The sequence below is a fragment of the Carassius auratus genome, unplaced genomic scaffold, assembly GCF_003368295.1.
Source record: "Carassius auratus strain Wakin unplaced genomic scaffold, ASM336829v1 scaf_tig00009232, whole genome shotgun sequence".
NCBI classification, from domain to species: Eukaryota; Metazoa; Chordata; class Actinopteri; order Cypriniformes; family Cyprinidae; genus Carassius; species Carassius auratus.
In genome coordinates this window covers 7,292-29,835 of record NW_020524017.1, presented here as the reverse complement: position 1 = coordinate 29,835, position 22,544 = coordinate 7,292, and the positions used below count along the sequence as shown (strand labels likewise).

Sequence of the window (22,544 nt, the reverse complement as noted above, 5' to 3'; positions counted from 1 at the left end):
CTACCCATGTTATGACACCATCATTACGCTTTGGTATGAGTTAATAACTAGTTATGTAACGCCATGTGAGGTTTGTTTGCTGTGTTAACAGGTTTACTGAGCCTCATACTACAGGTTGGGACACACATACTACAGGTTTTGAAGATGAGGAAGACGTACTAAGACATATAATATTATTTTAATATAAAATCTCAGAAATGTGTAACTGTACGAGCTGTCTGTCTAATACTATGAAATAAATAAATAGATGAAAAAGCTAAACTTAAAACTTAAGTGAAAATTAGAAATGTTGTCTTGGCAACTAATTGAATAATGTTAAGTTGAAGTAGGCCTACAAACATTACTAAGACTGAAATAAAAAAGTAATATTAATAAATATTAGGATAGAATATAAATAATAAGAAAAATTGCATTTAAATAGAATATTATTTATTTATATAAATAAAAACATTTACAAATAAAACACTAAAATCATTTTTAATACTAAATGTGAATGTACAATGTGAAAATGTGTTATTTAACATGATATTTTGCATTGCATTATTTTTTTAATATTTTAAAAATGATTCTAAACCGAGCGTTAGATGATAGCAAAAGTAGAAGAAATGCATAAATGAGCATGAACAGCTAAAAATCCAGTATACAGTATAGTAAAATGTGACATCCATACAAATTAATATCAAATCAGCTGACAATCAATATGGTACAAGTATATCACATAGAAATTATCCTATTTAATCTGGCTTTGATGTGTTTCAGGTATGGGCTCCATGCCAAATCTGTCTGCCATGTCAGTGATGCCCATCCTAACTGCCATCCCCACAGCCCCTGTTATGACCCCTTTGGTTCCTGTACCCACCGTGATGTCAGGACCATTGCCTCAGATGCCCACTCTCTCAGTGTGCCAGCTTTACCTAACGGCAATGCAACTCTCCTCACACCAACACCAGGTACTGTAACACCTTCTATCCTAAATTCATGCACAAAGTGCAATCCACCATTTTGCACAAGTTAGCATTCAGTATGCATGTACTAATAAATCTACTGTAGATGCAATGAGACTCAAACATTGATATATTGCGTAATCTATAACACAGTTACAAAGTTTGCATTTGCTTTAAGTAATTCTCTTTCTTCTGTTAACATTCCAGCATTCTCAGTCTCCAGTGGATTGAGTAAATCTCACTCGCTCTTGGACCTTGGCTCTAGCAGGTGTGAAGCATGCATACTAAGTTCAACGCCGATGTTTGTATTAGAGTTGGGTGTAATATCTGTTGCATGCAAGTGTTTGAGCGTTTGTTTCAGTGATAGCAAAAAAAGACAGTGATTTTCTTAGAACTGTGCTCTGAGACACCCTGTTACTCTGGGCTTGTTTTGCCAGCACTAGAAGTTTGTAGTAAATAAGAGTGTGTTTGCTGACAGAGTGCTTGAATAGCACAGCTGTCTCCTTGAATCTTAATAGGATCTTGTTAGGGTTCCTCTGAGAGTCATCCGTCCTCCACACGTTTGTAAAGAATCCTGTAATAAAGATTATTTAAACAGTGCCTGAATGAATTTGGGTCTAAGGCTGTATACATTTAACATTTAAGTCGTGGCCTAATGGTTAGAGGGTTGGACTCCCAATCGAAGGGTTTGTGAGTTCTAGTCCCGGGCCGGCAGGAATTGTGGGTGGGGGGAGTGCATGTACAGTTCTCTCTCTACCTTCAATACCATGACTTAGGTGCCCTTGAGCAAGGCATTGAACCCCCAACTGCTCCCCGGGCGCCGCAGCATAAATGGCTGCCCACTGCCCCGGGTGTGTGCTCACAGTGTGTGTGTGTGTTCACTGCTCTGTGTGTGTGCATTTCGGATGGGTTAAATGCAGAGCACAAATTCTGAGTATGGGTCACCATACTTGGCTGAATGTCACTTCACTTCACTTTATACATTTGGAATGATTATCTTGGCAATATAGAGTTAGGCAACATCATGTATGTCGCAGTCATTTTAATGCACTTTTTATTTAGCCATAAACTTGCCTAAGTTTCCATTTCCATGACATCTGTCCGTTTTAAAGAATTGTTTCAAATTTTAACTCAAAAGAGTGAAAAATCTATATTTCTGGCTACACTGCTAAGCCTTGTGTTGCAAATATGTGTTTGTTTTAGTTTGTAAGGGTATTAGCCAATCACCAGGATGATATCTCACTCTCTGAACCTCTCATCCTGTTCTGTCTGTCATTCCAGCGCATGCCGAAATGCAGAAGGCTGCTGAATCCTGTTAGTGTTATCTCAGAATATTTAAAAATCAGTAAACTGACAGCAGTGAGTCAGAATACTTGCGGAATTGCTCATAACTATGAGTGTTAATTATGATTTTAATGGCCCTGGTAGTGGTAATTACTGCACTAACAAGGATTCAACAAATGTTGCTCAGACATATCAATTGTTTAAAGTATAATGTCACAGCAGAATCTTACAGCACTAAAGGAAAAGCTGTTCCTGCAGCTAGCCTGAGACCAGTTGTCTGTGCTTTATGATGGTCTAGGTTATTGGTTCATGAGAGGATTATATTAGTGTTAATGAGCAGCTGCTAAATGGAGCTCATTTGAAAAGAATTTGGAATGCAAATGCAATTTCAAGAGTGCTGCACAAGTGAAAACTCCCAGGAATTATATGAGCACATGCAGATTTGGAGAATGAAGAGGATCTATATTAAGCATTAGTTAATGCATTCAAGAAAACCATACATTTGGTTATTAGGTGCAAAAAGCATTACATATTAAATGATCGCTTTTATAGAAAAGCATACTAATAATTTTTTTCAAAATTTCCACAGTTCTAACTCTTCCTCCACCACCTCCCTTGCAAGTAATTCCCCCAAAATGAATGCATCTGATTGGGCGGTGCCTCAGTCATCCCGTCTGAAATACAGACAGCAGTTCAACAGTCTAGACAAGCTGATGAGTGGATACCTGTCAGGTGAGTGTGTGTTTGTAGGCAATGGAAGTGTTTGCATATGATAGCATCCCTGCATACGTGTCATGCATTAATTCTTTTGTGTTTATTTGAAGGTCCCCAGGTCAGAAATGCCCTCACAGCATCAAACCTCACACAAACACAGCTTGCCACTATATGGTGAGTTCATGAAACACTGTACTCATCATATGAAACACTCATTGATCTCATGAAGAACATGTCTTAATTACATTATTAGACATCCTCCGCACTTTGTGTTGGTTAATACATGTTTCCAAATTTTGTTTTTTTAATTGTGTCAAATAGGTAAAAAACTTGTTGAAAACCCATGCATTAATCACTCGCACACATTAAACCCTGGATCACACTTTATTGCTTGAAGCGGTGTGTTAAACACCTACTTCCAGTGTTGCATCTGCTGTTTAGGTGCCAGTTGGATAATTAGGAACTGATTCATCTATTAAACATTTGAAATGCTTCCAGGTCAATCACAAATGTGTGTGCTTGTGGGTGGGTAATGTTATGTGTATATATCGCTCTTGCTCAGGGCTCTTGCTGATGTAGATCGTGATGGGCAGTTGAGAGCGGAAGAGTTTATTCTAGCAATGCACCTGGTTGATATGGCCAAGACTGGGCGGCCCTTACCTCTGACTCTACCTCCTGACCTTGTGCCCACCTTCACTCAGGTGAGACACACATAGACCCGCCCATGCTGGAATTAGTAAGATATGGAGGAGACTGTGTTTATTCTGTGAGTGTGTGTTTGTTTTCAGACAAGTGAAGTCATGTGACCTGCTGAACGGACCTGTTCCTTTGATTAACACTGAGCTGATTGAGCCAGAACATCCACAGAAAAGCAAGAGTAATGGTATTTGCATATACATAAACCATACGTACTGGTGGTCAAGAGATTTTTGGCTTCCAATATATTGCATATATACTATATAATATATATGATGTATTTAAAATGCATTTTAATGATGCTATATGAGCTATATACAGAATTGCTCAATTTAAAAATTACATTTAATAATCAAAAGTGTGTGTTGCATTTTAAACCTGATCTATAAAAGACATGCATTTACAGTAGTACCTTATTAATGTATTTACCTGGTTCATTATGCTCACATTGAAAGCCATTAAAATAATCATTATCTATGTTCATAGTTATCATCATGATCCTTCAGAGATCATTCTAATATGGCTGATTTAGTGCTTAAGGAACATTTCTTATTATTATCAGTGTTGGAAACCGTTGTGCTGCTTAATATTTTCATGGAAACCGTGATATTTTTTTAGGATTATAAAATGAATGAAAAGTTCAAAAGGACAGCATTTATTTGAATTTTTTTTGTAACATATTGAATATCTTTACTGTCACTTTTGATCGATTTAATGCATCCTTCCGGAATAAATTATGCAAATACAAACTCGGGTCACAAACACAAACTGCCCTCATTTCTACACCTTTTTGTAAATGATCTTTCTAAATATTGCTGATTCAGGTAAACAGTCTCTTTTAAGTTTAAGTTTTTAGATTAAATGCCTTAAATGTAACCTTTTTTTTTTTATATTGAACACTCGTCTGTTCTGTAATATTTTATAATATATATATTTTTTAAATAAGATTTTTTTTATTTTGTTGATTTTGATAACACTTATGTACATCACCTTTCTGTCTGTCTCTATCAGTGTCATTTGAGGATAAACTAAAGGAGAATTTCCAGAGAGGAAACACAGAGCTGGAAAAACGACGTCTGGCTCTGCAGGAGGAACAAAAGAGAGAGGAGGAGAGGAGGAGAGAAGAGGAGAGACAAGAGGAGGAGAGGAGACGACAGAAGGAGCGGGAGGAAAGAGAACAAAAGGAGAGAGAAGCCCGGGAGATGGAGCTGAGGAGACAGAGGGAGGAGGAGAGGAGGATGGAGAGGCAGAGAGAGCTGGAGCGACAGAGAGAAGAAGAAAGACTGAAAGAATTAGAGCGACGAGAGGCAAGTGGAGCATGCAAGGGCAGACCACTAGAATATTACAGCAAAGCCTCACGCTTTTTCCACATGTATACATGTTGAATAAATAAATTGTTTATACACTATATCTTTATTAATCTTATGAAGGTTTGTAGTTAATACATTTTCTTTGCGAACTGAGCCAGTATCTTTTTCCTTTAAATATGATAAGCAAATATGTTGAGAGTTTTATACAGTTTTTCTTTAGTATATATTAATATTAATATATTAATATAAAGAATATATTATATATATAACATATATTTTGTGCAGATATGTGTAGTTATATAATTTGTTATGGCTGTTTTATATGCTGTATATATATATATATATATATATATATATATATATATATATATATATATGCTATATGTATGTGTGTGTGTGCATATATATATATATATATATATATATATATATATATATATATATATATATATATATATATATATATATATATATATATAAACAGCTCTATAAACAGAATAAATGCATTTACATGGACATATAAATTTACTGCATTTGCATTAATAATGTAATTAAACAATTGTTAAAGTTTTAAGTTAGGAATATAGTGGTTAATTAAATAGCACATCAATAAAAAAAATATGAAATTATTATTAGAGATCGAAAAACTTGCGATTGTTAATGAATAATTACTGTAATTTATGTACTCTTTCATGACAAAGTTTAATGCTTCTCTAATGCTATATTTCATTACACAAGCAAATGTGTGGGTTGATTGCCTATCCTGGGGTGCATTTCCCAAAAGCATAGTTGCTAACTAAGTTAGCAACTTTGTTGGTTGCAATATAATTTCCCATTGACAACCAACTAAGTTGCTAACAGATTAGCAACTATGCTTTTGGGAAATGCACCCCTGTTGGTCTTTGGAAATCACGAGGAACAAAATGTAACTGTTGTAATATCAAAAGTAGGAAATGAGGTTAATTGCTTTAAAAAATGTAATGGTGTTAGATATATTTAATTAACTCATGAGTTAACCCTAATATATACTGTACCACTGTACCAGTTCCTCGCCCTAGGAAAAATGATGGTAGCGTAATTATGTAATTATATGTAGACATTCACATCAGAATGAGTGATTAGATCGTACATCTGTTGATAAACCTCTCCTTCTTTTTATCGCTCTCTCAGGAAGCGGAGCGACAGAGGCGAATGGAATGGGAGAAGAGTAAACGAGTGGAGCTTCAGACACAGAGAGAAAAAGAGCAGAGTGACATACAGAGACTTAAAGACAGGAAGAGGAGTCTCGAGATGGAGCTGGAGGCGGTGGTCAGATTGCCATTTCTTCTTTCTTTTTGTTTCTTCTTCCATATACCTGTTCCCTATCAAACACCCTGTTCTCTAGGGAATGATGATAATGTTATATTACAAATTAAAAACATATCAGTCTTTTCTTCCCTTAGGGTAACAAGCATAAGCAGATCTCTGATAGGCTGCGGGACGCCAAGAGTAAGACTCAGATCCAGAGGACCGAGCTAGACCTGATCAATCAGAAGAGAGATAGTCGTATTATAGATATCAATTCTCTACAGTTGCAGTTTGAGGTAGGACTAGCATTGCATTCGTTCATTTTATCCTCTTTTTCATTATTTAATTGTTGTAGACTACTGTGTAAACGTGTGATCAGTAAAAAAAATCAAATCAAAATCAAATTAAGCAGCACTGTTTTCAACATTGATAATAATAAGAAATGTTTCTTGAGCAGAAAATCAGCATTAAGAATGATTTCTGAAGGATCAGGTGACACTGAAGAATGAGGTAGTGAAAATCTTTCAAATAAATAAAATAATAGCCTATGTGAATGTGTTTTTGCAGGAAATTCAGAGGCAGCTGAGTCATCTTGGTCCTGAGAAGCAGCGACTGACAGAGAGACTTCTACATCTTACCCAAAACAACTCAAGTGAGCACTCACATAGACCTGAAGCAATCAGTGAATAGACGGGTGGATGACTCATTTCAACTGTGTCCATTTCATCCCGCTTGAATCCAAGGCCTGGGAACATTGACGTTTTTATGTTCTTCTTTCTCTCATTCTATTTCCCCTTTCAGGTCCTTTGATAAATGATGTGAAACAGAGTTTGTGCGAGAAAGATCTGAGCTGTCGGAAGCTGAAGGAGCAGCTGGATGTTTTGGAGAGAGAGACCACTGTGAAACTCTCACAAATGGAGCAGTACAACAGAGAAATCAAGGTCAGCGGCTTCTCTTACAGTCCCAGTGTAAACCTCAAAAACATTTAAAGTGCCGTGTTTTGATTAAAGCTCATATTGGCTTAGGGTGGGGTTTTGCACTCTTCAAATTGATTTTAAACCTTAATGTCCCTTTGAGGGACTCAGTAGTTCACTGTTCTCTATGTTCCTGTGATTAAAACCTACAGTTCAACTCCCAGCCCTGAAGGCAGAGGATTGAGCACTTCATTACACACTAACGTTCACACAGTTCACACTAAAGAAATCTCAACACAACAAACACTGTCACTAACACACTTACTGCACCAGCTGGTCGGATCGGAAACCTGAGTATTTTACATGTGGTAATCAGCTATTGTTCAGTACACGTCAAATGTTTTCTGCTCCAAGCCTCTACTTTTTCTTTCTTTTTGCCCACTTTATTGTTTTCTTTCTTCCCACTGTATCTCTCCTCTTTCTTCTCTTCCTCTTTTCCCCCCGGCTGACTTTATAGTTTGTAGAAATGGATGACTGTGTGCTTCAAGGACTTCTCTCTTTGCTGGGCTGCCTAACCAATCTCTTCCTTCTAATAAAGGTTGACCTGTCTTTATCTTTCCTTAACTCACACTCATCTCAAAACTGCCTGCCTTTCATTCATTTCACCTTTCACCCTAGTCATTCTTCAAGGATGAAATCTCACTTTACCCATAGTATACTGTAATGAGCTTCAATGTCTGACCTCATGATCTTATAACATCTATGTGTCCGTGCCATTTCATCACCTCATATGGTGTCATTAATTACACTAAAGATTTCTACTCACTACCTAAAATAAAAAAGTGTGTGTGTATGTGTGTGTGTGTGTGTATATATATATATATATATATATATATATATATATATATATATATATATATATATATATATGTATGTATATATATATATATATATATATATATATATATATATATATATATATATATATATATATATATATATATATATATATATATATATATATATATATATATATATATATGTATATATATATATATATGTATATGTATGTATGTATATATACTATGCCAATTAGATGTTTAATGTTTTTGCTAAGTTAGAAGCAAAAACAAAAACAAAAAAAACTCAACATTTATTTACATTTTAAATGTATTAAAATACAAATAATTTATTTTAAATTGTACTAATATTTCACAATATTGCTCTATTTAATGCATTTATTTTAATAAATGTTTATTGTATATTTATTTATTATATTTGTGGAATAACATTCATGGAACAGATCATTTATAGGAGCTCAGTATCACTCAGTATTGGTAATTTGTGTTAATTTTAGCAGTCCGTAAAGCTGTCATAATGCAAAACCACATACTTTGCATTTGAACCTGCACAATATTATTCTAAGTTTTGTTATAAACATGATGTTTGTGTTAAAGAATTGTGTGGGTAACATTGTAGGAATTGAGACAGAGGCAGAGCCAGCAGCAGGACGTCCTAGAGCAGCTCAGGAGGGTGAGATCTGAGAAACTCAAAGAGCTACAGAGACACAGGAAAGAGGAGGAGGAGAGGAAGAGGAAGAAAGAGGAGGAGGAGAGGCAGAGGAAGAAAGAGGAGGAGGAGAGGAAGAGAAAGAAAGAGGAGGAGGAGAGGCAGAGGAAGAAAGAAGAGGAGGAGAGGCAGAGGAAGAAAGAGGAGGAGGAGAGGCAGAGGAAGAAAGAGGAGGAGGAGAGGAAGAGGAAGAAAGAGGAGGAGGCTGCCAGGTAAAATTTTGATTTCACACACAGACATGCATATTTAACAAGCCATCTACAGCTTTCCAACATAAACGAACAACATGGAAATATTAAGGTAAGATATTTGAGAAATATAGGCTTTTAAAAAATCATGTACATTTCTGTAAATATATTATAGTTTTGTAGAATATATTATAGTTTGTTTTATAGTTATGTTCTGTTTAGGTTCAGGTTTGTAAAAAAAAAAAAAAAACCTTTAGTTCATTTATCACCCTTGTTTCTCTGTATAGTTTTCTTCTGCATCAGATTTCTATTCTTGTGATATTTCCTCTAAAAGGGCTAGATTAAACTCCCATTCTTTTACCCACTCAGCATTTTGCTTATGTGTACATTAGACAGGTGAAGCTGGAGCAGGAGGAAGCAGAGCGTCAGAGGATGCTTGCCCAGGAGCGAGAAGCCAAACTCAGGGAAGAACAGCAGCGTCAGGCCCAAGCCCGACTTCAGGAAGCCCAGGAGCAGGCTCGAGAGAAAGAGGAGAAGAGGAGGGCGGAGGAGAGACAGAGGGAGGAGAAGGAAGGAGAAAGGAATGAACTGGCTCTACACACTCAGCCCTCCATGACATACAATATCACAGAGAACAAAAGTGAGTGTGTGTTTGTGTGTGCGTGAGAATGGGTGAGGTGCTTTGCTGAAGTTAAAAATGGCTTGTAATCATCAAGCTGGCCTATGAATATGATGTTTCCATTATATTCATAGTAAAGGGTGTCGTTACTCATAGTTTCATGATTAACTTTAATTACCTGCCATTAATTATCCGAGTTAATATAACAGACTCCAGTGGAATGTGAGTGTTTTGAGAGGAGGAAGGTAATAGGCTGCTAAACACAGAGTTGCATACAATATATGTTTATGTATATTTTAATTTCACATAGTATACTATAGTAAAATCATTTACTCATGTTCATGCCTTTCCAGACCTTTATGAATTTCTTTTTACATTCAACACATAAGAAGATATTTTGAAGAATGCTGCTAATCAAACAGTTGATGGTCCTCATTGACTTCCACTGATTTTTTTTCCCTACTATGAAAGTCAATGGGGGCAAACAACTGTTTAGTTCTTCAAAATATCTTTTTTTCTGTTCAGCATGAGAAAGAACTTATACAGGTTTGGAATGACATGAAGGTGAGCAAATTATGACTATATTTTCATTTTGGGGTGGACTATTCCTTTAGTACTTTTTACTTATTACACATGTCTTAGTCACTGTACTGGTAACTTTTTTTCCCATAAAATTTGTGCACTATCCTTCTGAATTCAATTTGAGAAGCATATTCAAATTTAACCAATTAAATGCAATCATATTTATTGTTCAGTGATTTAATATGGGCTTCTCAGTGAGCCTGAAAAAACCCACATCAGTCCAACAATATGTGAATGAATCATACAGACCAGTTGGTTCAGTAGATTCATTAAATAAATCAGCTATAACTCACAATGGAGTATTAAATGGGATATTGCATTGTTTTAATGTTAATAGAATGTTTCAGTGAAGAGAGCAGTACAATTATTGAGAGACATATAAAATGATGTTTGCTGATGTGGGCTTTCTGTTGTGAAAATGTTTTTATATGTTGAAATATGCATTTGTTAATATGCCAAATGGTTGTGAGATGGATGTGATAAGGTGACTGTGTTTTTTTTTTTCAGGCTTGCAGCCAGTGGTGACTACTGAAGCTACATGTGCTGCCCTCACCACCTACAGAGCTCTCTATCCCTTCACCGCACGCAACTCTGACGAGCTCACACTGGAGGCAGACTGTCTGATCGAGGTTCACTACATATGTCAACACATTCACTCATGCAACTGTAAATTTACTCATTGGAGTACACATATAATTTGGCTTCCTGTGGATCCATAGGTAGATGAATCGACAGTTAGAGAGACCGGCTGGCTGTATGGGAGTTACTGTGGTAACAGCGGCTGGTTTCCAGAGAGTTATGCTGAGAGATGCAGTAAAGACACTCAGACTGAACCAACTGCAGCCGATTCACAATCCACGGCTCCCTCTACCAGCTACCCTGGGTATGGCACTAAAACTACTCTGTTATCACTCTAATAAATACTGGGTTAAAGACAACCCAACTTGGGTTAAATGTTTGACCAACCTGTTGGGTAGTTTTACTTTAATTCAACTGTTGTTTAAAAATTAATAATCAAAAGGTGAGCATATATTAAAAAGCAATTTAATGAATGTTTATTATGTAATTATTATTTATTAAACTTATTAATTAATGCTCATTATTAACATAAATGTTAATTTCCAACCTATTCTGGGATCATTTTAAACAAGAAATACAGTCATTTTTAAACAATAGTTGAGTTAAATAAAACATCCTTTTCAATCGTTCATCTGTTGTAGCCAAGTAAATTAAAATGTATTAAAATTATTATTGAAGTTACACACAAAAACAAGTTAAACACAATCAAGGATTTTTTTCCACTCTAAAGAAAAAATAATAGAAAAAAATCAAATTCATGTTTTTTTGTTATATGCCAAAATATAACAATGAACAGCTAAATATTTTTACTAACACCATTTCGCTATTCCCTATAAAATATCATATAGAGACTATCATAACTATAAAGTTATGATGCAAATTAATCATACAATCAGATGTTTGAAGTGATTCACAGAAATTACAACAGCCAAAGAAGGATTGTAAAACTAGTCTAATCAAACTTGATTGCCATATAAAAAGATCTCAAAAGATCTCAAAAGATCTCAAAAGACACAATCTCAATATTCATAATGTAATATAAAAATTGTATATAACAACACAAATATATTGTGGATATTTAATTTATTGCCCAGCCCAATAATAACATACATATTGTTTTGATGAGCTTCACATTTGTTGCCAAAAAAGCGGTGTCAGTATGTGTCAGACATTCCGAAAAAAGATTCAGATGCAGTCGTTCAGACTGTCACCGCTCTTCTTTTCTTAATCAGTGAATGTGAAAGACTTTTGTCAGAGATTCTGCAGCATTCGGTAGGTGTGACATCCTTGACTGCTATAGAGCTGGTGGGACACGATCTTAACAGACTAACTTATATTTAAAGTTGGTTTAGGGTTATGTTATTAGTTTTATGTGATGAATTTATTTAAAAGATGAATGAATAATCCTTTAAAATCCTTTTTTCCCCCCAGAATTCCTCGGGTGGACATAGAAGGACCAACACCAACACACACACCAGCGTCTTCAAACACACAGCACTCACAGGTGGGCATATGTGCATATACACAGACATACCATATATCTTACACACAACTTAGTTTTTTTGATCACTGGGAGGAATATGATAATTGGTATGAATATGATCATCATGATACACTGATATTTGCCCCTGAACATCATTTCTTCTGTTTTTGTGCTGTAGGCTGTAGCTCTGTGTGAATGGAGCGCTATGACGGACAGTCACCTGGGCTTCTCTAAAGATGACGTCATCACGGTTCTGGAGAAGCAGGAGAACTGGTGCTACGGAGAGCTCAACGAGAGCCGGGGCTGGTTCCCTTGCTCATATGTCTCCATGGTTATCACCAATAACACACAGACTGAGTAAGAAATGGGATACCTCTCATGCAACCTCATAAACTTGCTTAATCAAATAATTAATCAAGTAATTAAAGACAGTTGATTATGACATAGGTCATACTTTTATTGTGCCTGATATATTAAAGTATTAAAGATTTTCATGCGCATCTCACTCCTGTAATTAGAAGTATATCTCCAGCACATGCGTTCAGATCAGGGTTGCCATGGTAAAATTCACATTTTAGGGGCTAAATATCATGTTATTGGTACTGGGGTCCCTTCAACCCGAGGACACGAAAAAACAACCACAGACTTGACAACACTGGTTCAGGTGGAGCGGCAGTTACTACACAGAGCCGTAGTCTACCGACAACTAACACAAAATCGCTTTCAAAATCGACAAAGAATCGGCCGCGATTTTAAAATCTATTTTGTGTAGATTGTCAGTGAATTACAGCTCAGTGTGTAGTAAATGCCAACCAGTGTTGCCAAGTCTGTTGTTGTTTTTCATGTCCGCGGGTCGAAGTGACAATACCAATAACGTGATATTTAGCCCCTAAAATGTGAATTTTACCAAGGCAACCCTGCCAAAAAACTATTTTAACCCCGGGAAGCAATTTTTATCGGGGAACCTCCTGGAAATGCGACTGGGCTAGTTTTGGACTAGTTTCTGAGAAGCAACTGGGCAGGATTTATTGTGAAAACCTGGCAACCCTGATCTTAATGCACGTGCTGGAGATATACTTCTAATTACAGGAGCGTCTTTACTGATGAGATGCGCATGAAAATAGCATTTGATTTTTTGCACAGCCCTAAGTAGTTCCATATAAAGGGAAAAACTATTACAAGAAGAAATCCAGGGATGATTGTAAAATATATTAAATTATGCATTGAATTCAATATACAGCTTTTTTTTAAAAAAAGTTTTTATATATAAGCTAGATTTGCGGTACAGTTCATGCAAGGCTTGAATGCTTGAATGCTCTGATGTTTTAATCTTATCAATCATTTAGAATAAATGATGTATTTAATTAGTAGCCAATAAATATATGCTTAATGAACCTAAAGCTTTGGTGTTGTTTGTGTCTCTTCTAGGCCGTTGCTTTCTACTGTGGATGAGATAGAAGTTTCAGATTCTGGTCCTTTTGAGGGTGAGGTTTCTGTTTCTGTTTTTATACAGCCATCTCTAGTTATTCAGACGAGATATTATGAGGAAATATTTTGATTAAATTGAAACATCATTTTCTATTTGTTTTGATCTTATTAGAGTATGTGGCTCTGTACACATATGAGAGTCCAGAGTCAGGTGACCTGACGTTCTGCGCGGATGATGTTGTCCTGGTAACAGAGAGGGAAGGAGAATGGTGGAGAGGGTGCATCGGTGACCAGTCTGGCCTCTTCCCTTCCAACTACGTTAAACCCAAAGAGCCTGATGTATGCATATTCAGAAAATTGTATATTATTATGCATTTATAGTTGGTTGCCTTTTGAATATTAGGTATTTATTAAATTATTTACTTAATTTTCATAAATGACATTCTTTTCTCCATAATTATAATTAGTTTTCAGAGACATTTAAGTTGGTATGCATTTTGATAATGATTGCTCACTGTGTTATTATTTTAGACTGCCAATCCTGGAGTTCCCGGTAAAAAGCCAGGTGAGAATTGAGACCATAGTACCGTCACACAGAAGCAAAAATGAAGGCTGGTGGTTTCACATTTGAGTTCTTATTTATTTGCCATCTTCACTGGTCTTCAGAGATTGCTCAGGTGACTACAGCCAGTGCTGCCAAAACACCAGAACAACTGAGTCTGACACCTGGTCAGCTTATTGTGGTGCTGCATAAGAACTCTAACAGCTGGTGGCTGGGTGAACTACAGGTTAGCACTGTATATCACATAACCAGACTTAGCCTAACCACAGGACAGCATTTGCTTATAGTGCAATGTAGTGCATATAAATACATATCAATGTATAGATAGATAGATAGATAGATAGATATTAGGCAGTTTCATAGCTTAGTATAAAAACAATAGAAGGAATGGAAAATGACCTAACAAATGTGTGTGCTTGTAGGCACGGGGTAAAAAGCGTAAAAAGGGCTGGTTCCACTCCTCTAATGTCAGATTACTGGAGGCTAACAGCGGAAAAATAACTCCAGCATCTCAGCCATGTAAGATACACACACACACACACACTCTTTCATTTATGTTCTTTTGTACTGTATGTGGCTGCATGTATGTGTTGTTTTCCCATTCTGCTCCATTTCTCTTCGACTTTTCTGCTCTTCCCTCTGTAGTGTGTCAGGTTATTGCAATGTATGACTACAAAGCAGCCAATAAGGATGAAATGAGCTTCCAAAAAGGTCAGCTGATCACCGTACTCAACAAGGACAACCCTGACTGGTGGAAAGGAGAGGTCGCTGGGGTCATAGGGCTGTTTCCAACTAATTATGTGAAGATGACCACAGAATGTGATCCCAGCCAGCAATGTGAGTACTATCAGTTACCGAATAAGTTCCTGTTTCACATTAGAGTTGTTTGTTTATAAGGCAAGGGTGGGGAAAATAAAAGATGAATTGGTTTAAATGAATTGTGTTGGAAATAACATTTTAAAAAGAGTAAATAAAAAGATGTTTTACTTTTTTAATTTTGGTGATGGACAGAGACTTTTTGGTCATTTTCTCTTTCTTTCTTTCTTTCTTTCTTTCTTTCCAACAACTTGGAATCTAATATATTCTCAATCCATCTCTTCATTATTCATTCTCTACTCTCTTCTGCCCTTTTTCCACGTCATTCGCCTCATCTGTGTTTTATTGTAGGATGATAGCTCTGGTCCCTCCTTCCTCTTGCTCCTCTCTTTTCTGGACTAATCAGAACACTGCTCTGGTCCAGGAAGCAGCCTCAAGACTCAAGACTGACTAGATTTGTTTGGATTGAACCCCTCCTCTTCTACTATTTCTGTTTAGACTTGGCTTAAAACACAAATGAACCCATGAATTTACCTCCACTGGCTTTAGGACATATTTTTCTTGTTGTTTAAACGGAAAAAGATATCACTTGCTTCTTTTCTCTGTTTACTTTAGGAAGTGACATGAATTAAAGGGGCCATATCATGAGTAACTGAACTTTCCTTGCATATTTTGTAAATTTAAACTCTAAACTTCCTGTCCAGTCCCAAAACAACGTCAGTAGCTAAAGATCATATTTGGTAACCACTAAAACAGCTTGTTTCATTTTAACATGAAAAACATGGCTAAAAACACCAGATTTGGGCACAAGAACCTTAACTAACATTATAAATGGACCACAGGGTGAAAAAAATGAACAATAAAACAGTGTATATGACATGGCCCCTTTAAAGTACACTACCCTTTAAGTCAGTACTGTTCATCAGCACAATCATATTTGTATATGACAAGATTATTAGTCTGCCTCTGCGTGTTTAAATGTAGTCAAAGGAACTGATGACCAGCAACACGTGTTGCCCTCATATTGACCAGCTATGCAGCCAGCTAACAATCGTGACCTTAGAGATCTTAGAGAGTTCGCTATGAATGTCATAACCTTTGCTTTGGATGCATTTTTGTATGGAAAGTATTCACAATTATATGAAGCAGAATTTCACAAATAAAGTTTTTAATTGTGAGATGCTGTTGTGATGTGGTCGCTGATGAGTGCTTGTGCATGTGTGGCTTGTCCTGCATGTGTGTATGTGTTTGTGTGTGTGTAGGGTGTGCTGATCTGCTCAGTTTAGACACTATGTGCACCGAGGAGAGGAAGAGGCAAGGCTACATCCATGAGCTCATTCAGACAGAAGAGTCCTATCTGGAGGACCTGGAGCTGGCACTAGAGGTGAAGCATCAGCTGCATCAACAATGTTTATTATATATTCGCTTTTGAAAAGCAGTGCTATTTGTTTGGACTCTTAAAAAAATATGTTCATTTGTTTCCTGTGTTAATGAACATTCAGGTGTTCTATAAGCCAATGGCAGAGTCAGGGCGGCTAACGGAGGCTGAGATGAGCATGATCTTTGTGAACTGGCGGGAACTGATCATGTGCAGCACCAAACTCCTAAAGTGAGTCAACACTGACTGCTAGAGTACATCTGGGGAATGTTTAGTGCCTGGTTTGAATTTTTCAAGTGATTCATAGACCAACAAAAGCAAATGTATTCAGTGTATATTATGTGTGTTTTTCAGAGCTCTGCGTGTCCGTAAGAAGATGGCTGGAGAGCGGATGCCCGTGCAGGTGGTGGGGGATATTCTGTCCTCAGAGCTCTCTCACATGCAGGCCTACATTCGCTTCTGCAGCTGCCAGCTCAATGCTGCGGCCCTGCTGCAGCAGAAAACAGACAAATCACCTGACTTCAAACTCTTTCTGAAGGTAAATGGATTGCAGCACATTCTAGTAACAGAAAAACAGCACACGTTTTTACATTCTACTACTTTCAGACAGGTATAGCGTTAACCTTAGACTTTATTAAACAGTGAATAGCAGAACAGTGCACAGTAAACTTTTTTTTTTTTACAATAAATTATTTTGATCTAGTGTTGTTTTGCTGCATGATCTGTGTACTGAAGAAAAACCAGTTGTATATTTTTCACAGTAGTCCACAAGATGGTGCCGTTGATTTCTACTCTCTTGTTGTGTACTGTGGATGAATTCACTGTTGATAGCGATAAGACATTATTAGACCCTTTACCTTCTCTTCATTGTGTCTTTATCTTTTTCATAGAAAATTGCCAGTAATTACCGCTGTAAAGGAATGCCACTGTCCAGCTTCCTCCTGAAACCCATGCAGAGAATCACACGCTACCCACTGCTGATCAAGAACGTACGAGAAGCCGCTCCTACAGACATTAACTATGGGAAATTTAACAATAGAATGATATGAGAAATAGCAGCTATTATAGAAAGTCAGAGGAAATAGGAAGTTATTAAAAAATAAGATTATGAAAGATAAAATAGAGCAAATTCCTTAAAGATAATACAATTAAATAATATGTGTGTGTATATATATATATATATTATTATATCTTTTTGGTAGAGCACTGCGCTATCAAGGGCAATGTTGGGGGTTCGATTCCCCAGGAACACATGATAGGTAAAAATTGATAGCCTGAATGCACTCTAAGTCGCTTTGGATAAAAGCGTCTGCTAAATGCATAAATTATTTACACACACACACACGCACACACGCACACACGCACACACACACACACACACACACACACACACACACACACACACACACACACACACACACACACACACACACACACACACACACACACACACACACACACACACACACATTTAAATAAAAACATTTGTAAGGGTTCCTAAGATTAAAAAAAAACATCTTTTTATCAAAGACATGATGATCAAAGGTGACAGTTAAGACTTTAACATTGTTACACATTTTTTTCAATTAAATGCTCTTAAGCTTTTCATTCTTTAATTAATTCTGAAAAAAAGTCATGCACAAAAAATACTGTAAAATGTTTCCACACAAAAAATCAATTGTATTGTATATGGTATAACAAAATTGACAAAATTATCAACATTAATACAGTTTTATTTATGTAAGCAAATCATTTGTTTGTTTCTTTCTGAAATCTGATTATAGATTCTGGAGAATACCCCTCCAACTCACGCAGATCACGCAAACCTGCGGGCGGCGCTGGAGCAGGCCGAGGAGTTGTGCTCACAGGTGAACGAGGGTGTGAGAGAGAAGGAGAACTCTGACCGGTTGGAATGGATCCAGAACCATGTGCTGTGTGATGGAGTCATTGAGGTGAGCTGCTATTGACCCTTCTGTGCTACATTATGACTCCCAAGTGTAAAACAACAGCTTTTATTATGTGTTATGGTATTTATGAATATGTTTTGTGTGTTATTCTCATTTTAGCACCTCGTATTTAACTCTTTGACGAACTGCCTGGGCCCTCGAAAATTGCTGCACAGCGGCAAACTACATAAGACCAAGAGCAGCAAGGAGCTTTGGGCCTTCCTGTTTAACGACTTCCTGCTCCTCACCTACACCTCCAAACAGTTCTCATCTGGGCCTGACAGACTCTTCAACCCCAACTCAAATGCACAGTACAAGGTGTATAAAACGGTAAAGCAACATGACTGGTGTCCATCTGGAGCTTGTTTTAACTCTCTGTAAAATGTCCTTATCTGACACTTTGTCTCTCTTATTCTAGCCAGTGTTTCTGAATGAGGTCTTGGTAAAAATGCCCTCTGACCCTTCCAGTGATGATCCAGTTTTTCACATCTCACACATTGATCGCGTTTACACTCTTAAGGCTGACACCATTAATGAGAGGTACACCTACTTTACCAACATTCAAGCAAAAATGCTTAGATAAAGGCCCAAATCTGCAATCATACATGCAGATGATCCACTGAACTTAAAGTAAAATAAAGGCTATAAATCATTCATTTTAGAGTATAAAGCAAAAATACTATTTATTACAGCGAGTACCTGTTGTACAACAGTATCGATCATTTCTTGTTGAATTAGGACTACATGGGTACAGAAGATCAAAGCAGCATCTGACAACTTCATAGAGACTGAGAAGCTGAAAAGAGAGAAAGCATACCAAGGTTATTGATGAATATTAAGAGTCAACATCACTGTGATTGAATGAAGCTTTATTGATAAAAGCCTGTGTGTGTTGTCTAGCTCGCTCGCAGAAGAACAGTGGAATCGGGCGACTGTTAGTAACGGTCCTGGAGGCGACAGAGTTGAAGCCCTGCAAACCAAACGGTTAGACAAACTACACACAAACAATCTGGGCTCTGTTCACACAACACAGAGTCGCTTCATTAGTCATTGACCTCAGGGGTTATTATAGTTTTCATTTGTACGTTTTTTTTTTTTTTTAACTAATCTAAATTCATATTTTTCATTCAATTTAATTATTATTATTATTTTTTTTTTTGTAGTTTCAGTTTTTGTAGTTTTAGTTTTCTTATTTTAACAGCCATTATTTTTAAATGTTTAAAAATTGTGCTAAATTTCAAAGCACAATCTTATTAGCCAGTGGCATTTTTATTTCTAACGCAGATTAGTTGTAAAAACTTTTTTAAATACCTACAGTATGTTTTATTTTAACAAGTTTTGAAGTCAAATGTATTGCAGTTTGTTCTAACCGAATGAGATTTATATTAAACTGAGTATTATTGTTTTATTATTATTTTAAGCACAGACCTCACTAAACCTTAATATTTCTCAGAAATAAGACGTAGATTTACATTTAATCATTTAACAGATGCTTTTATCCACTTATTTACTTGTGAACAGCTATTGGAAGCCAGTGCAAATTGATAAATAGGTGTGACTTGAATCCTTATCAGCTCATTAAAAATTAATCTTGCTGCTGCGTTCTGGATTAATTGTAAATGTTTGATAGAACTGGTTGGAAGACCTGCCAGGAGAGCATTGCAATAGTCCAGCCTGTACAAAACAAGAGCTTGAACAAGGAGTTGAGAAGCATGTTCAGATAGAAAGAGCCTGATCTTCTTGATGTTGAATAAAGCAAATATGCAGGACTGGGCAGTTTTAGCAATGTGGTCTGAGATACTCATCTGATCATCGATCATATGATCATCAATCTGTTTTTGAAGGAGTTATGGTTGATAGTGGGGTTGATGGAACCACAAGCAGTTCTGTCTTGGCAAGGTTGAGTTAAAGGTGATGGTCCTTCATCCAGCAAGAAATGTCTGTTAGACAAGCTGAAATGCGAGCAGGATCATTGGATTATTGGATCATCAGGATCGAATGAGAGGTAGAGATGAGTGTCTTTAGCATAGCAGTGATATGAAAAGCCATGTTTCTGAATGACAGAACCTAGGGATGCCATGTAGAAAGTGAAGAGAAGTGGTCCAAGACCTAAGCCCTGAGGCACCCCAGTAGTTAGATGCTACAACTTGGACACCTCACCTCTCCAAGATACTTTGAAGGACCTATCTGAGAGGTAAGACTCAAACCACTGGAGTAAGGTTCCTTAAATGACCTTTCCCAATAGGTTTGACAGGAGAATCAGTGGGCAGTGGGAAGCAGTGGGAAGATCCAGCAAGATAAGTATTGAAGATTTGTAATCCATTCTTGCCTGTCTTAGGGCTTCAACAAAAGAGAGCAAGGTAGTCTTGGTTGAATGTCCACTTTTGAAACCAGACTGGTTGCTCTCGAGGAGATTGTTCTTTGTGAGAAAGGCAGAGACTTGGTTGAACACAGCTCATTCACGTGTTTAAATATTAAAAAATATATACACATTTTCTTTCTTTTTAATTTCTTAAATCCTGCAATGTATTTCCTATTTTTAAATTTTGATTAAATTTGTATCTTTACATTTATATTCATTGTGTCAAAAAATAAAGTATTTTAGTTTATTTTAGTTTGTTCAGTTTGTTCCAGTTTAATAAAAATCATATCCAAATTATTACTTGAAATTTTATTAAGCAACCTCACTAAATGTCAATTTGGCATAAACATTTCATCCAAAGTGACTTAAATTGCATTAAAAGTATACATTTCCTCCATTCTTTGGTAATCAAACATGTGGAATTGCTAACTGTATGTATCACAGGAAGCTGTACAGTTATGCCATTGTTTTGCTTCTCTAGTACTGTATACATCTAGTTTTAAGGATGATTAGATATTAATACTGGAGAACAAGCCAAAATACTAAGTAGGAAATGATGTGTGTTTTTAGGGAAGAGTAACCCATACTGTGAGCTAACGATGGGTGCTCAGTGCTACACGTCCCGCCATCAGCCCGACACACTCAACCCCAAATGGAACTTCAACTGCCACTTCTTCATAAAAGACCTGTATCAGGACGTCCTCTGTCTCACCATCTTTGAGAGGGACCAGTTCTCTCCCGACGGTGGGCTTTTATGTGGCACCACACACACAAAATATACATACCCAAAAACATATGTATTTTTTTTTTTACATATTGTGCTTTCAATACAGATTTTCTAGGTCGTACTGAAGTTCCTGTAGCAACAATAAAGAAGGATCAAGATGGTAAAGGTCCACTGGCACGTCGTCTGCTGCTTCATGAAGTTCCAACTGGAGAGGTCAAAGTGCGGCTTGACCTGCAGCTTTATGATCAAACACCTCAACCGTGAACTCCACATCTGTTTCATTAGCACTACAATATTTAACAGACCACTTAATACAAGTTTATTCATTGGTGTTAATTTGTAAAAGTATAGGAGTGACTCGGTACACTTTTGATATGAAAAAGGTGAACCACTTGAAATAGAAGCTGGTAGTCTCATTTACTCTCACAGATGCTTGATGTTGTATAATGAGAAACATTGGGTAATAACATGATGATTTGTTTGGGACAGGAACTGGTTTTTACTTTCGAATTTGTACATTTTAAAAATGTATTAGTAATCTGTACTGTTGCTTCCTAAGTATAAAAAGACTCAAATTATGTCACTGAAATTGCTACAGTTCAGTAATTTGTTGATTCCACAAAGCCAATCATACATATGTTTCCCTAACCTCTTTCCGGTTTAATTGTTTTATTATTAAATACTGAAACACAGTTTTGCTGCAACACTGTAATATATTTAATTATATAAAGACCAAATTATATATAATGTTATCTAAAATTTTGTGACGCAACACAAATTATGCTTTAACTTCTCAATTGTACAAATTTAGGGAAGATTTATAAAATCTTTAAGAATGTATAATATGGGTCTTATGATTTTCCTATGATGATATTAATACTAGCATTTGGTTTTATGAACAGACTGGGTCTGGATGTTGTACATTTGAGTTGTCGATGATGAATGTCGAAAGTTATTGTGTTATTTGTTCTTTGTTTTGTTATTTGTTTAATGTATAAAACGTCTATGGGAATAGATTATTGTATGGTTTTGGGTGTAATTCATTTACTGTATAACAAAGACAAAAAAACAACAACAGAATATTAACAATGCTTATCATAAAATAAATGTTTTCTAAAGTTTGCTTGCTTTGATATTTTCTCAAAAAAATTATTTT

At 36.4% G+C, this 22,544-nt stretch overlaps 1 pseudogene; it reads left to right on the top strand.

Moving 5' to 3' along the window:
- Positions 1-6: 6 nt before the first annotated feature.
- Positions 7-22,476, top strand: LOC113072508 (intersectin-2-like; annotated as a pseudogene).
- The last annotated feature ends 68 nt before the right edge of the window (positions 22,477-22,544 follow it).